The 13,765-nt window shown below is 42.0% G+C and overlaps 1 pseudogene; it reads left to right on the forward strand.

Moving 5' to 3' along the window:
• Positions 1-5,562, forward strand: part of LOC126199537 (myrosinase 1-like) — a 106,732-nt pseudogene extending 101,170 nt beyond the window's left edge.
• The last annotated feature ends 8,203 nt before the right edge of the window (positions 5,563-13,765 follow it).

Raw genomic sequence — 13,765 nt, forward strand, 5'->3', positions numbered from 1 at the left:
TCTAGGAATACCAAACGAGTACTGCCTGTTATCTTCATGAACTGATAGTGAATTTATCTTGTTTGTAATAGTTATCAGTCGCTTTTAAGATTTTGACCTACATAAAATGAATGGGTGAATTTATTAGGTACAAAAATTAGAAATAAACCACATCATTTCAAACATATATGTATTTCGACGTATATGTCAATATTCCAGGATTGCCCCATTCTACCACACTGGTTGCCATTGGGTGTTATAGAGTATCCTTTTGTTTTGTTCTCATTACTTCGAAATTTCTGCCCTGAAGCCGTTATCAAATGTTTGCAAATCTATAACCCATAAAAAATGGATCTTCAGATCACATAATGCTAAGAACAAAAATGTACAAACACGCTGGACTATAGCGACGTCTCGCGATAATACTTTACAAGCATTTGAAATTAGTTTCGCAATAGAAATTTCACAGGAATGAAAACAAGAAAACTGATATTTTAATTAATTTAATAACAGGTAGTGTGGTGATCTTACCTTTCAGACTTTTTTTGGTGACCGTCAACCTTGACGCAACTGAATATTTCGCGTTTTCTATCGATAAGAGAAAAATCTGTCAGCTTGTGCGACTTATGAAGTATTTGCTCGAACCGTTTGTTGCGTGGTTAAACAAAGAAACTTCTACATTTGTGAAAATGCTCTATCAGTTATAAGTACGTGTGTGACCGTGTACTGTATTGTTTCAGGCACGGCTGACTTCTACGGACTGAACCACTACACGGCCAATCCTGTGTCAGACGGCTCCAGCGGCTACGACCCCTCCATGGAGTTCGACGCGGGCGTCGTTATCGGGGAATACACGGACGCACCGCAGGGAGCATCCACCTGGCTCAGGGTTCGTAGCCTCGCTGTACAGAGAGTCACTCATTTCTGTCTGTCTTGTGCTTTATAGCTCTGCTCTGTGATGCATTTACAGAAACCAAACGAGAAACTTGCAAGATAGTACACCCAACGTCCTCGATTATTTGTTGTACAGTCTGCTTCAAAAATACACTCCTGGAAATTGAAATAAGAACTCCGTGAATTCATTGTCCCAGGAAGGGGAAACTTTATTGACACATTCCTGGGGTCAGATACATCACATGATCACACTGATAGAACCACAGGCACATAGACACAGGCAACAGAGCATGCACAATGTCGGCACTAGTACAGTGTATATCCACCTTTCGCAGCAATGCAGGCTGCTATTCTCCCATGGAGACGATCGTAGAGATGCTGGATGTAGTCCTGTGGAACGGCTTGCCATGCCATTTCCACCTGGCGCCTCAGTTGGACCAGCGTTCGTGCTGGACGTGCAGACCGCGTGAGACGACGCTTCATCCAGTCCCAAACATGCTCAATGGGGGACAGATCCGGAGATCTTGCTGGCCAGGGTAGTTGACTTACACCTTCTAGAGCACGTTGGGTGGCACGGGATACATGCGGACGTGCATTGTCCTGTTGGAACAGCAAGTTCCCTTGCCGGTCTAGGAATGGTAGAACGATGGGTTCGATGACGGTTTGGATGTACCGTGCACTATTCAGTGTCCCCTCGACGATCACCAGTGGTGTACGGCCAGTGTAGGAGATCGCTCCCCACACCATGATGCCGGGTGTTGGCCCTGTGTGCCTCGGTCGTATGCAGTCCTGATTGTGGCGCTCACCTGCACGGCGCCAAACACGCATACGACCATCATTGGCACCAAGGCAGAAGCGACTCTCATCGCTGAAGACGACACGTCTCCATTCGTCCCTCCATTCACGCCTGTCGCGACACCACTGGAGGCGGGCTGCACGATGTTGGGGCGTGAGCGGAAGACGGCCTAACGGTGTGCGGGACCGTAGCCCAGCTTCATGGAGACGGTTGCGAATGGTCCTCGCCGATACCCCAGGAGCAACAGTGTCCCGAATTTGCTGGGAAGTGGCGGTGCGGTCCCCTACGGCACTGCGTAGGATCCTACGGTCTTGGCGTGCATCCGTGCGTCGCTGCGGTCCGGTCCCAGGTCGACGGGCACGTGCACCTTCCGCCGACCACTGGCGACAACATTGATGTACTGTGGAGACCTCACGTCCCACGTGTTGAGCAATTCGGCGGTACGTCCACCCGGCCTCCCGCATGCCCACTATACGCCCTCGCTAAAAGTCCGTCAACTGCACATACGGTTCACGTCCACGCTGTCGCGGCATGCTACCAGTGTTAAAGACTGCGATGGAGCTCCGTATGCCACGGCAAACTGGCTGACACTGACGGCGGCGGTGCACAAATGCTGCGCAGCTAGCGCCATTCGACGGCCAACACCGCGGTTCCTGGTGTGTCCGCTGTGCCGTGCGTGTGATCATTGCTTGTACAGCCCTCTCGCAGTGTCCGGAGCAAGTATGGTGGGTCTGACACACCGGTGTCAATGTGTTCTTTTTTCCATTTCCAGGAGTGTATGTTGACGAACTTTGGAGGCAAGTTCCTTACGGAAAAAGAAGAAGTTCGTATAATCATATGTGCGAAAATCCCTTGTTTTCGAGCTATTGATGGAAATTGACATTCAATGACTTTCCAGGTGCAATCTAACAATGGCACTTAGCTATGCAGCCGTTTGACTCATTGCAACCTAGATGGAGTTTTGTTGCCAGGGAGACTTGTTTACATTCGTCATTCGTCTGTCTTCAACGTGTCCATTGTGTGTATTTACTAGAAGTACCGAGTTATCTAAAAGTGCTTCTTTAAAACATGACAGAATGTTTATTTCGCGAGCGGCCACACATGATTTTTACATACATCCACACAAATGTTACTAGGCACAAGGTCGCACATCTGCGTTAGACGGTCTTTCCAGAGCGAAGACAACTGAGTCATCCAGCCTCTGGTGCTGTGTATCGGTGCGTTGCCGAGTACAGATCCTTAGCATCACAGGTTGTTAATCGAAAAAGACCACGTGTTCCTTATACGCTTGACAAGAAAAATCACATACTATGGGCTATCGAAGAAGAGCCTGACATCAGCGCAAGACATGTGGCCCTGGCATGTCGTACACCTCCAAGGTCAGCATGGAAGATTCTTTACGAACGACTCACGTATCCGTACCATCCTCAACTTCTGCAAGCCCTCACGCCTGTCGATGACGCACCACGGGAGAATGTTTGCCAGTGGTATGTCGCACAAACTGCCAATCCATTGTTTGTCTCTTCAGTTTTGTTTATAAACGAGGCAACGTTTAGAGGACGTGAAACAACAAATTTCGGCGACCAAACCATATGGGACGATCTCAGTCCTCATGCTACAATACAGGCTAGATATCAACATCAGTTTAAGATTAATTGGATGTAACTGTCTGGTAGGGTCACGTTCTCCAAGCATGTCTTACAGGATCTGTCTACAGGGACTTTATTTAGAACATCCTCTAACACCTACTAAAAGGTGTGGCCCTGCAAACAAGAAGAAACATGTGGTTTATGAGTGACGTAGCTCCAGCACATTTAAGTCTCAGTGTAGGGGATGCACTGGCTGGTGTCTGCCATGACAGATGTACAGGTAGAACAGAACCAGTTCCATGGCCTGACCGTTCCTCCGACCTCAGTCCTTTGGATTATGATCTCTGAGGACACCCTAAGCAATTGGTCTACGCGCAGACCCCCTCATATGCAGAAAAACCTTCAATGACGACCAAGAAGGCTTCAAAACCCTTAGAAACCGTCAGGGAGTATTTGAAATGACGCGACAGCGTAAGTTTTGACTAGTGCATGTGAGTTTAGAAGCAAGAAGAGGACATTTCGAGCAGTTATTGTGAATCAGTGTCTCGATGAGCTTCAATTACCTAAGCAGGAAGTATTCATTTATAATTCGAAAACGTATTTTTGGACAAACGTTGAAGTGAATTTTTTTCTTATATTGGTGTAAGTGACCTGTCTGAAAGTTTGTGGAAGTATTTTTGAAACACCCTGTATATCCCATTTTCTGTCATCTCTACAGTTTGTATATCCTACAGCTCCCCCTAGTACCATGGAAGCTACTCCATGATATGTTAGCACATTTGCTATCGTCCTACCCTTTCTTCTACTCAGTATTCTCCACATATTCCAGTACTCGTCAGTATCCCACAACCCATGATTCACTTCCATTCTACGCTGTACTCCATATGTAGACATTCAACAAATTCTTCTCCAATCTGAGACCTATTTTGGATACCACTGGACTCCTTTTAGCGAAGAATTCCCTCTTGCCTGTGATAGCTCGCTTCTTACATCCTCCTTGCCTCGTCTGACATGCGTTATGTGTCTTACAAGATAGCACAGTGTCTTCCCCTCGTCTATCACAAGGCCCACATTTTTAATAATAAGTTTATCGCATGTCACATTTCTGCTACCTGCAGTATTCTACGACAGCTTCACGTTTTAGACAATAAAGGACAAGGCAAAGGGAAACACCTGAACATTTCTACGATGTAGTCCTTCATGCCAGTACGTCTAATTGCCACGTTACTCTTGCAGAGCACTCCTTGGGCCTTCCGCAAGCTGTTCAACTGGCTCGCCCAGCAGTACCCTGGCTACCCGATCTTCGTCATGGAGAACGGCTGGTCCGACACTGGAGAACTCGAGGACCAGGGCCGAATAGACTACTACACGGTGTGTACTCTGTTCATCTGTTTCGATGCAAAGGACATTATCAGAAAGTTATGCTGTACTTCTTCAGTAGGTTGTCAGTGGGAAATTTTTGGAAAAGTAGAAAATCGATACACAGGTCACATTTTTTGAAAAATAGATGAAATTATTGCTTTTGCGTAGCATATAAGGAGACACTGTGGACACCTCACACTCACAAATATTCCTCAGCAGCATTTAAAAAAATAATTAATGTGTCATTTGTGAACATCTCTGCAGTAGGACTTTGAAAATGTTGCACTACACCATCGCATCTCTGTTAATATGAAACTGATAAACAGTGTTGGATTCGGTTTTTCTGAAAACGAGGTCCCGTCATCTTAACCACTACATATATTTCATAGCTTCTGGTTATGAAAATATAGCCTTCTTTTGTTGTTAACAGAGCTACTTGGCTGAGATGCTGAAGGCTATTAATGAAGACGGTGTCGACGTCATCGGCTACACAGCCTGGAGTCTTCTGGATAACTTTGAGTGGGGCACAGGATTCACGTAAGTAATTCTAGACAAACGTTATCAATTGCTCTCAAACACTACGGGGTATGACGGTCTCGTAGTATCTCATTTAGATAGCATAAAAAATTTACACATTCCAGGAGTACATATGCAAGATGTGTGTTTTGTATAAGTAACTGTTACTTGCAGATCTGTTATTACACCCAACCTTGTATATGTAACGTGATAACTAAAAAGATACTCTAATTGCAGCCACAAAATGCCTTCACTTCATGTGCAGCTTGGTTAAATATTGTACTTTTCTGTTGTTTCAGGACAAGATTTGGACTTCACTATGTGGACTTTAATGATCCGGATCGCAAAAGGACACCTAAGGCATCCAGCAAGGTCCTTGGACAGATCTTCAAAACGAAAACACTTCCAGCTAAATACCTGAAGTAATGCCTGAGAATGTAGGCACTGTGGAAACAATAAAGAAACTGCGTTAATTACTCACAACATGTATTTTCTTCTCCATTACACCCACATTCCATACACGACTTACGTGAAGAGCGTCTTCGATCTGCACCCCAAGACTTATAATTTCCCATAATCTCGGATCGTTTCTCTGGAATAAGGTTGAAAAATGAAATGTTACTGGCTCAGAAACTTCTGAGTTAGAGTCCCAGAAAACAAATTTTCTTAAGTTTTATCTGTTTTCGGTGAATTTCGAAACACTTAACATTTAAACACTTACTGTCGTAGCGTATTTTCTTGTTTCTAATAGGAAATGGTATACGCCTGGTCCATACAATCCTTATTCAACGACACATTTTCTGGTATTGTGTAGATCAATGTTCTAGATCGATAAAAATATCTTTCTCCAGATTTGCTATAACAGTTATGAATCATCGTTGTTGGAGTCCGGGCTTAAAAATTTCCCCATTAATTTCAGGTAAATAATGAAAACTATAGGCAAATCGAATATTGTTAATAATCTTTTCTTCGTCTTGATTGTCTGGAATATATAATTGCACACAAATCACCTTTTGGATATTCTTATTGCCCATGTAGAAAAACTGTAAAACTATATTTGAAACGCTCCTGAAAAGCAGAGACGCTCAAATAATACTATTTACAGAAAGCTGGTTAAATCCTGCAGTTGATAGCAGTGAAATTTTTGGGGGAAATTTAAGTGTATATCAAAAGCATAGGCTAACGGAAAATGGAGGTGGGGTATTTGTCGCTGTAGATACGTCACTCAGAACCACCGAGACAGGAACTGAAGCTGCATGCGAGATTTTTTGAGCAACACTCAGTATCACAAAGTGAGTACAAAATTGTAATTGGTTCCTTCTATTGACCACCATACTCACCTCCTGAAATAACCAAACACTTGTACTTATGTTCCCTAATCATGCAGTAATCATCGGAGGGGGCTTTAATCACTCAACTAACAATTAAGATAATTACAATTTTATTAATGGTGGGTGGGACAAGACATGACGCTGATAATAAATAAATGCCTTCTCTGAGAACTATTTTGAACGGACATTTCGGGACCCCCTCTTGGTGAAAATAGTTGTAATGGGAACAACTAGATCTGACCCCTTTGTGGACGGCCATATCGAAACTGGTATCAGTGGGTGTGATACGGCTGTGGCACCCATGGTTACCGAAGTACAAAGAACATCTAAAGTATGTAGGAAGACATATACGTTCCGTAAGCTAGATAAAAACGCAGCAGTGTCATATCTCAATGTGGAAATTGAAACTTTTAATACAGGACAGGAGCATGTAGAGGAGTTATGGCTCAAGTTTAAAAGAATAGTTGACCACACAGTGGGTAGTTCGTTATAGGAAGGACCATCCATGGTATACTCATACAGTCACTGTAAACAAACTTCTATAAAAACAGAGACAACAACGTAATAGGTTAAAACAAAGCATAGGATTACACATTGAAAGACGCTAAATGAAATGAGTTTGGCTGTCGAGAGAGCAATACGTGTAGCCCTCAATAATTATCACAGCAGAATACTGCCCAATGATCTTTCATGAAACCGAAAGAAATTCTGGTCGTATGTGAAGGCTGTTAGTGGCACCAGAGTTATTGTCCAGTAAGTCGTAGATGACATGAAACTGATATTGAGAGTAGCAAAGCCAAATTTGTAATACTTAACTCCGTTTTCAAATGCTGCTTTACAAAGGGAAATCGCAGAGAATCGCCCCATTTTAATCCTAGTACCGCCGAAAAAGATGAGTGAAATAGATATTAGTGTTAGTGGCGTTGAGAAACAGCTTAAATCGTTGAAACTGGCCAAAACTCCAGGACCTGATGGAATCCTCATATGTTTCTATAATAAATTTTCGGCTCTATTGGACCCTCTTTTAGCTATAATCTATCGTAGGTCCCTCGAAAAAACAACCGTGGCCAGTACTTGGAAGAAAGCACGGATAAAACCCATTTACATGAAGAGTAGTAGAAGTGATTCACAAAAGAGTCGTCCAATATAATTGACATCGATATGGAGTAGAATCTTACAATATATTTCTGAGCTCAAACGTTATGTTTGTCGTCAGTGTAACATTTCTCCAGAATAAGGTGAGCACACTGTATTTATTCAAAGTGCATTTGTGTCAACTTCAGTTTTGCTCACCTGTCCAGATTCCTACGGTGACAAATACTTTGGCCACCTTTCACCCATTTGTCATTAGCAACGGGGGCATAACTGTTGTCGACGCACACCACAACAGGGAGGATGCAGCCAGTTATCTTGGATGGAGAGCCATCGACAGTTGACTTCGGCTGTTCTCCAGGGAAGTGGACCGGGACCCTTGCTGTTCATTTTGTACATTGATGATGTTGCAGACAATACAAATATTAATCTCGGCCATTTTGCAGATGATGCAGTAGTCTATAATGAAGCACTGTCTGAAAGAAGTTGCACAAATATGCAGTCAGACCTTGATAAGATTTTAAAGTGGTGTAAAAACTGGCAGCTTGCTGTAAAAGTATGAACTTCAGAAAACGAAACAGCGTAGTGTGCTATGACAATAGTTAAGAGAGCCATGGTTGGAATTAGTCAATTCATACTACGATCTGGATGTAACAATGTGTAGGGATATGAAATGGAATGATCACATAGGTTCAGTCGTTGGTAAAGCAGGTGGTAGACTTCAATTTATCGGAGGAATACTGGGGAAAAGCAAGCAGTTTACAAAAGAGGTAGCTTACAGATCACTCGTGCGACCCATCCTAGAAAAATGGTTAAGTTTCTGGAACCCGTACCAAGTGGACTTGATATTGAGCGTATACAGAAAAGGGCAGTATGAATGGCCACAGGTTTGTTTAGCCCATGGGAGTGTGTCACAGAGACACTGAAGAAACTGAACTCTCATACGTCTGAAGATAGACGTAAACTATCCCGAGTAAGCCTGTTCGTGAAGTTTCAAGAGACGCCTTTAAATGAAGACTTTGGGAAAATACTACATCCCCGACACACTGATATGGTAGGGATCGTGAGGATAAGATTAGGTTAATTACGGCACGCACAGAGGCATTTGAATAGTCATTCTTCCGCGCTCAACAAATGAATGGAATGGAAAGAAACACTGATAATTAGTGCTGTGGGAGGTCCCCCTGCGATGCAGTTCACAGTGGTTTGCAAATTATAGATGTAGATTAAACATAACAATAGTTTATATCACTGTGAAGCAATTTGTCCCCCCCGCCCCATGAACCATAGACCTTGCCGTTGGTGGGGAGGCTTGCGTGCCTCAGCGATACAGATGGCCGTACCGTAGGTACAACCACAACGGAGGGGTATCTGTTGAGAGGCCAGACAAACGTGTGGTTCCTGATGAGGGGCAGCAGCCTTTTCAGTAGTTGCAGGGGCAACAGTCTGGATGATTGACTGATCTGGCCTTGCAACACTAACCAAAATGGCCTTGCTGTGCTGGTACTGTGAATGGCTGAAAGCAAGGGGAAACTACAGCCGTAATTTTTCACGAGGGAATGCAGCTTTACTGTATGGTTCAATGATGATGGCGTCCTCTTCGGTAAAATATTCCGGAGGTAAAATAGTCCCCCATTCGGATCTCCGGGCGGGGACTACTCAAGAGGACGTTGTTATCAGGAGAAAGAAAACTGCCGTTCTACGGATCGGAGCGTGGAATGTCAGATCCCTTAATCGAGCAGGTAGGTTAGAAAATTTAAAAAGGGAAATGGATAGGTTAAAGTTAGATATAGTGGGAATTAGTGAAGTTCGGTGGCAGGAGGAAGAAGACTTTTGGTCAGGTGAATACAGGGTTATAAATACAAAATCAAATAGGGGTAATGCAGGAGTAGGTTTAATAATGAATAAAAAAATAGGAGTGCGGGTAAGCTACTACAAACAGCATAGTGAACGGATTATTGTGGCCAAGATAGATACGAAGCCCACGACCACTACAGTAGTACAAGTTTATATGCCAACTAGCTCTGCAGATGATGAAGAAATTGATGAAATGTATGATGAGATAAAATAAATTATTCAGATAGTGAAGGGAGACGAAAATTTAATAGTCATGGGTGACTGGAATTCGAGTGTAGGAGAAGGGAGAGAAGGAAACACAGTAGGTGAATATGGATTGGGGCTAAGAGGAAGCCGTCTGGTAGAATTTTGCACAGAGCATAACTTAATCATAGCTAACACTTGGTTCAAGAATCATAAAAGAAGGTTGTATACATGGAAGAATCCCGGAGATACTAGAGGGTATCAGATAGATTATATAATGGTAAGACAGGGATTTAGGAACCAGGGGCAGATGTGGACTCTGACCACAACATATTGGTTATGAACTGCAGATTACAATTGAAGAAACTGCAAAAAGATAGGAATTTAAGGAGATGGGACCTGGATAAACTGAAAGAACCAGAGGTTGTAGAGAGTTTCAGGGAGAGCATAAGGGAACAATTGACAGGAATGGGGGAAAGAGGTACAGTAGAAGAAGAATGGTAGCTCTGCGGGATGAAGTAGTGAAGGTAGCAGAGGATCAAGTAGGTAAAAAGAGGGCTAGTAGAAATCCTTGAGTAACAGAAGAAATATTGAATTTAATTGATGAAAGGAGAAAATATAAAAATGCAGTAAATGAAGCAGGCAAAAAGGAAAACAAACGTCTCAAAAATGAGATCGCCAGGAAGTGCAAAATGGCTAAGCAGGGATGACTAGAGGACAAATGTAAGGATGTAGAGGCTTATCTCACTAGGGGTAAGATAGATACTGCCTACAGGAAAATTAAAGAGACCTTTGGAGAAAAGAGAACCACTTGTATGAATATCAAGAGCTCAGATGGAATCCCAGTTCTAACCAAAGAAGGGAAAGAAGAAACATGGAAGGAGTATATAGAGGGTCTATACAGGGGCGATGTACTTGAGGACAATATTATAGAAATGGAAGAGAATGTAGATGAAGATGAAATGAGAGATACGATACTGCGTGAAGAGTTTGACAGAGCACTGAAAGACCTGAGCCGAAACAAGGCCCCGGGAGTAGACAACATTCCATTAGAACTACTGACGGCCTTGGGAGAGCCAGTCCTGACAAAACTCTACCATCTGGTAAGGAAGATGTATGAGACAGGCGAAGTACCCTCAGATTTCAAGAAGAATATAAGAATTCCAAGCCCAAAGAAAGCAGGTGTTGACAGATGTGAAAATTACCGCACTTTCAGTTTAATAAGTCACAGCCGCAAAATACTAACACGAATTCTTTACAGACGAATGGAAAAACTGGTAGAAGCCGACATCGGGGTCTAATGAATTCTCTGATTACTTCTTTATTGTGTGGTTTTGTTTCTGATGAAAGTCCTTGTGTGTGAATGCAGCTTGCCGCTAACTTGGTGTGATGTTTGTCTGTACAGAAGTGTATCTGTCGTCTTTATCGCTCCTTCACTCTCACACCTGAATCAGTACAGTAAAGTCAGGGCTTCGTGTATTATGATTGGCTGATCCGTAAGAGGACAGACAAATAATTATTCTACTGGAGGATTCTAAGTAATTTCTAGAATTACATTCACTCTCTCTCTCTCTCTCTCTCTCTCTAATTTATCTGTGTACAATGCAAATATAAATTACTTGAGATCAGCCTGGTCGAATCTCCGGTAGAGCCCTTCGTCTTAATACTCAGCGGCGGTCTTGCTAGAAAAAATCTTTACATTTGTTATTATTATTAAGCGCTGCATTCAGTTGGGAAAATCGATCGTTTGAACAATTCGTGCAGGTTACGACAGATCTAATATTTCAGATGTGGACGAAGCCTTTTTGGACGATTTATAAAACTCATAGATTGCAGGTTCTCTTCGTCACAGCTGAAACTTCCCAATTAATTACAGGCCTAGACAATCATCAATGATTCATACAGAGAACTCATTCTTCATTCACTCTGTAATAAAATGGTCACAAACCTTATTTCTGATGAAAGATGTATATTGAATCCTTGTTAATTACAGGTTCCGTTTCCGTGTATTTTAAGTCTCAGGAAATTTACCTTTTTACAGGTTTATCATTTCTTTATCTATCCCGCTATCGGCACAAATTTCCCTTGTTCGCTTTAGTGCGAAGAGGAGTACCTAAAACTTCTTTAGCAATCCAAAAATCCTCCCACCGATATTTCCGAAACTGTTCCCATCTCTCGCTCTCTCTATACTATAATAACCATGGAGCATACATATCTGTACCTCTGTTGTTCCAAAGAATAAACGTACTAGAAAAATACCTTGGCGTCGACTAGCTGTCGGCGCATATTTTACTAGAAAAATCTAATCCGATACTTTTCAAACGTAAATAAATGTGGATAATTTGATTGATCACTATTAATTAGTGCGTGGTAGAGGGTAATTTTCCGTGGGGATATTACAATGCCCCTCGCAGCGAGCGAAGTTTGTGAGCTCAATTTTGATTCACCGAACACACTTCGCGAGCTATCTATTAGCGTGGATAACCCGGAAGTGATGATTGTCAGTCCTCCGACTGAAAAAGAATATTCTGTTTGAGACAGACGAAGAAAAGAAATGTGGAAAACAGAAGAAATGAAGAGACAGGTACCGCGACTGTATTGCTTTTACGTGCATCTCGGTGTTATGTTTGCTGTGCACAACCAAGGAAGATGATCTTTCATGAACTGTTGTCAGGGTCTACCCATTCGGGAACTTTCTTAAGCAGGGAACCCTTGGAAAACCTCTTAAGCTTAGACCCCCAGCCTACGGTACATAGAAGATAGGAAAGCCTATAGAAGAACAAAAATAATTTTGAAATTTATCTCTAAAGAAAAGATAGGGATCAATTTGTATCACGATTGGGAAAAGGGTAGTTTGTGCCTCTAGCAAAAAAAAACTTTTTACAATAAATAACGTGAATTTGCGTTTTACAATCTTGCTCCTAGTACAATATCTTGCGGTGCTAAACTCCCCCGGGTCTTGCATGTCCCCGACGTCCACATTTGTAGTCGGTCTTCTACGCGGCCCCCTTTGTAGTTGATCTTCTACGCGGCCCACAATGGGAAGAGTAGAAGGAACAGGGATACTCGAATTCACATGCAACATTCATTCCAAAAGAATTAGCAGTGACCAAAAGGAAGACTCTTCCTGTAAGAGAACTGATTAGGTTGCACCATCCAAGATTCTCCTTTTTGAAAGCAAAATCCTTATGGCTTCATGGATCCTTTTTGTTACGACGTATTTCAATGAATTCAACTCTTAATTAATGATGTTGCCAAAAGCATCATCCGATTTACTCTCGTTTGAATACTCCTTTTTACTTTGCCTCCCCACTGGTACTTATAAGTCCAAACGCTTTAACAGATTTTCTATGACTGATTTGTTCTTCGTAATTTAAAGGATTCATGTAACTTACTATAGATTTTGGATTCAAATCATCGAATAATGGAAAGTGTAGTTCATTTTATACCCAGACATCCTCCATATTCCCTTAATAAGTCATATAATTTAGCTATCCTCAAAACTTTTTATTCTAAACACATATATTTCTTCGCTTTAGTGCTGAAATGTAAAAATTATTAGCATTGAGGAATGCGGATTTGCTTCTTTCATTTACTCTCTGATTCATACTGCGTTCATCCATGCTCATCTATGGAAATGGATTTTTCAAACATAATTCCCAAACAAACACAAACCATTAAACAACTATTAATTCTATGAATATTATTATTTTTTATTCATTAATAAATTAAAAACTCTTAACTTCTAATTATAACACCTATTCCTTTTAAAGTTCAACATGAATCAGTTTATCCTCGCGTTTGGTGCGAGTCTCTTATAAAGCATATCTGTGTCGTCTCTATCGATTTTAATTCTCGCGCCGACGTCAACTGTTTTGCGCGGGAAATTGTTTTTGCGGCGTTAACCGTCACTCACGATTCACTACCACAACACATCCCTTCACACGTTTACCCATCTAAGCGTTCACATGAGATTATATATGAATATTCACTTTAAACCTTTTTTTGATTATTCAGCGTCATTTGCGGGAAACATTTCATTCTTCTCGCAGGTCAGTCAGATACTTTATACATCTTGATCACATTAGCAAAGCTAAAGTTCTATGTTCACTCAAACCACAGGTGAAGCCTATCTCCACTATCCTTTTTACAACACTCAATAGTAA

Source organism: Schistocerca nitens, chromosome 8 (assembly GCF_023898315.1).
Source record: "Schistocerca nitens isolate TAMUIC-IGC-003100 chromosome 8, iqSchNite1.1, whole genome shotgun sequence".
Taxonomy (NCBI): domain Eukaryota; kingdom Metazoa; phylum Arthropoda; class Insecta; order Orthoptera; family Acrididae; genus Schistocerca; species Schistocerca nitens.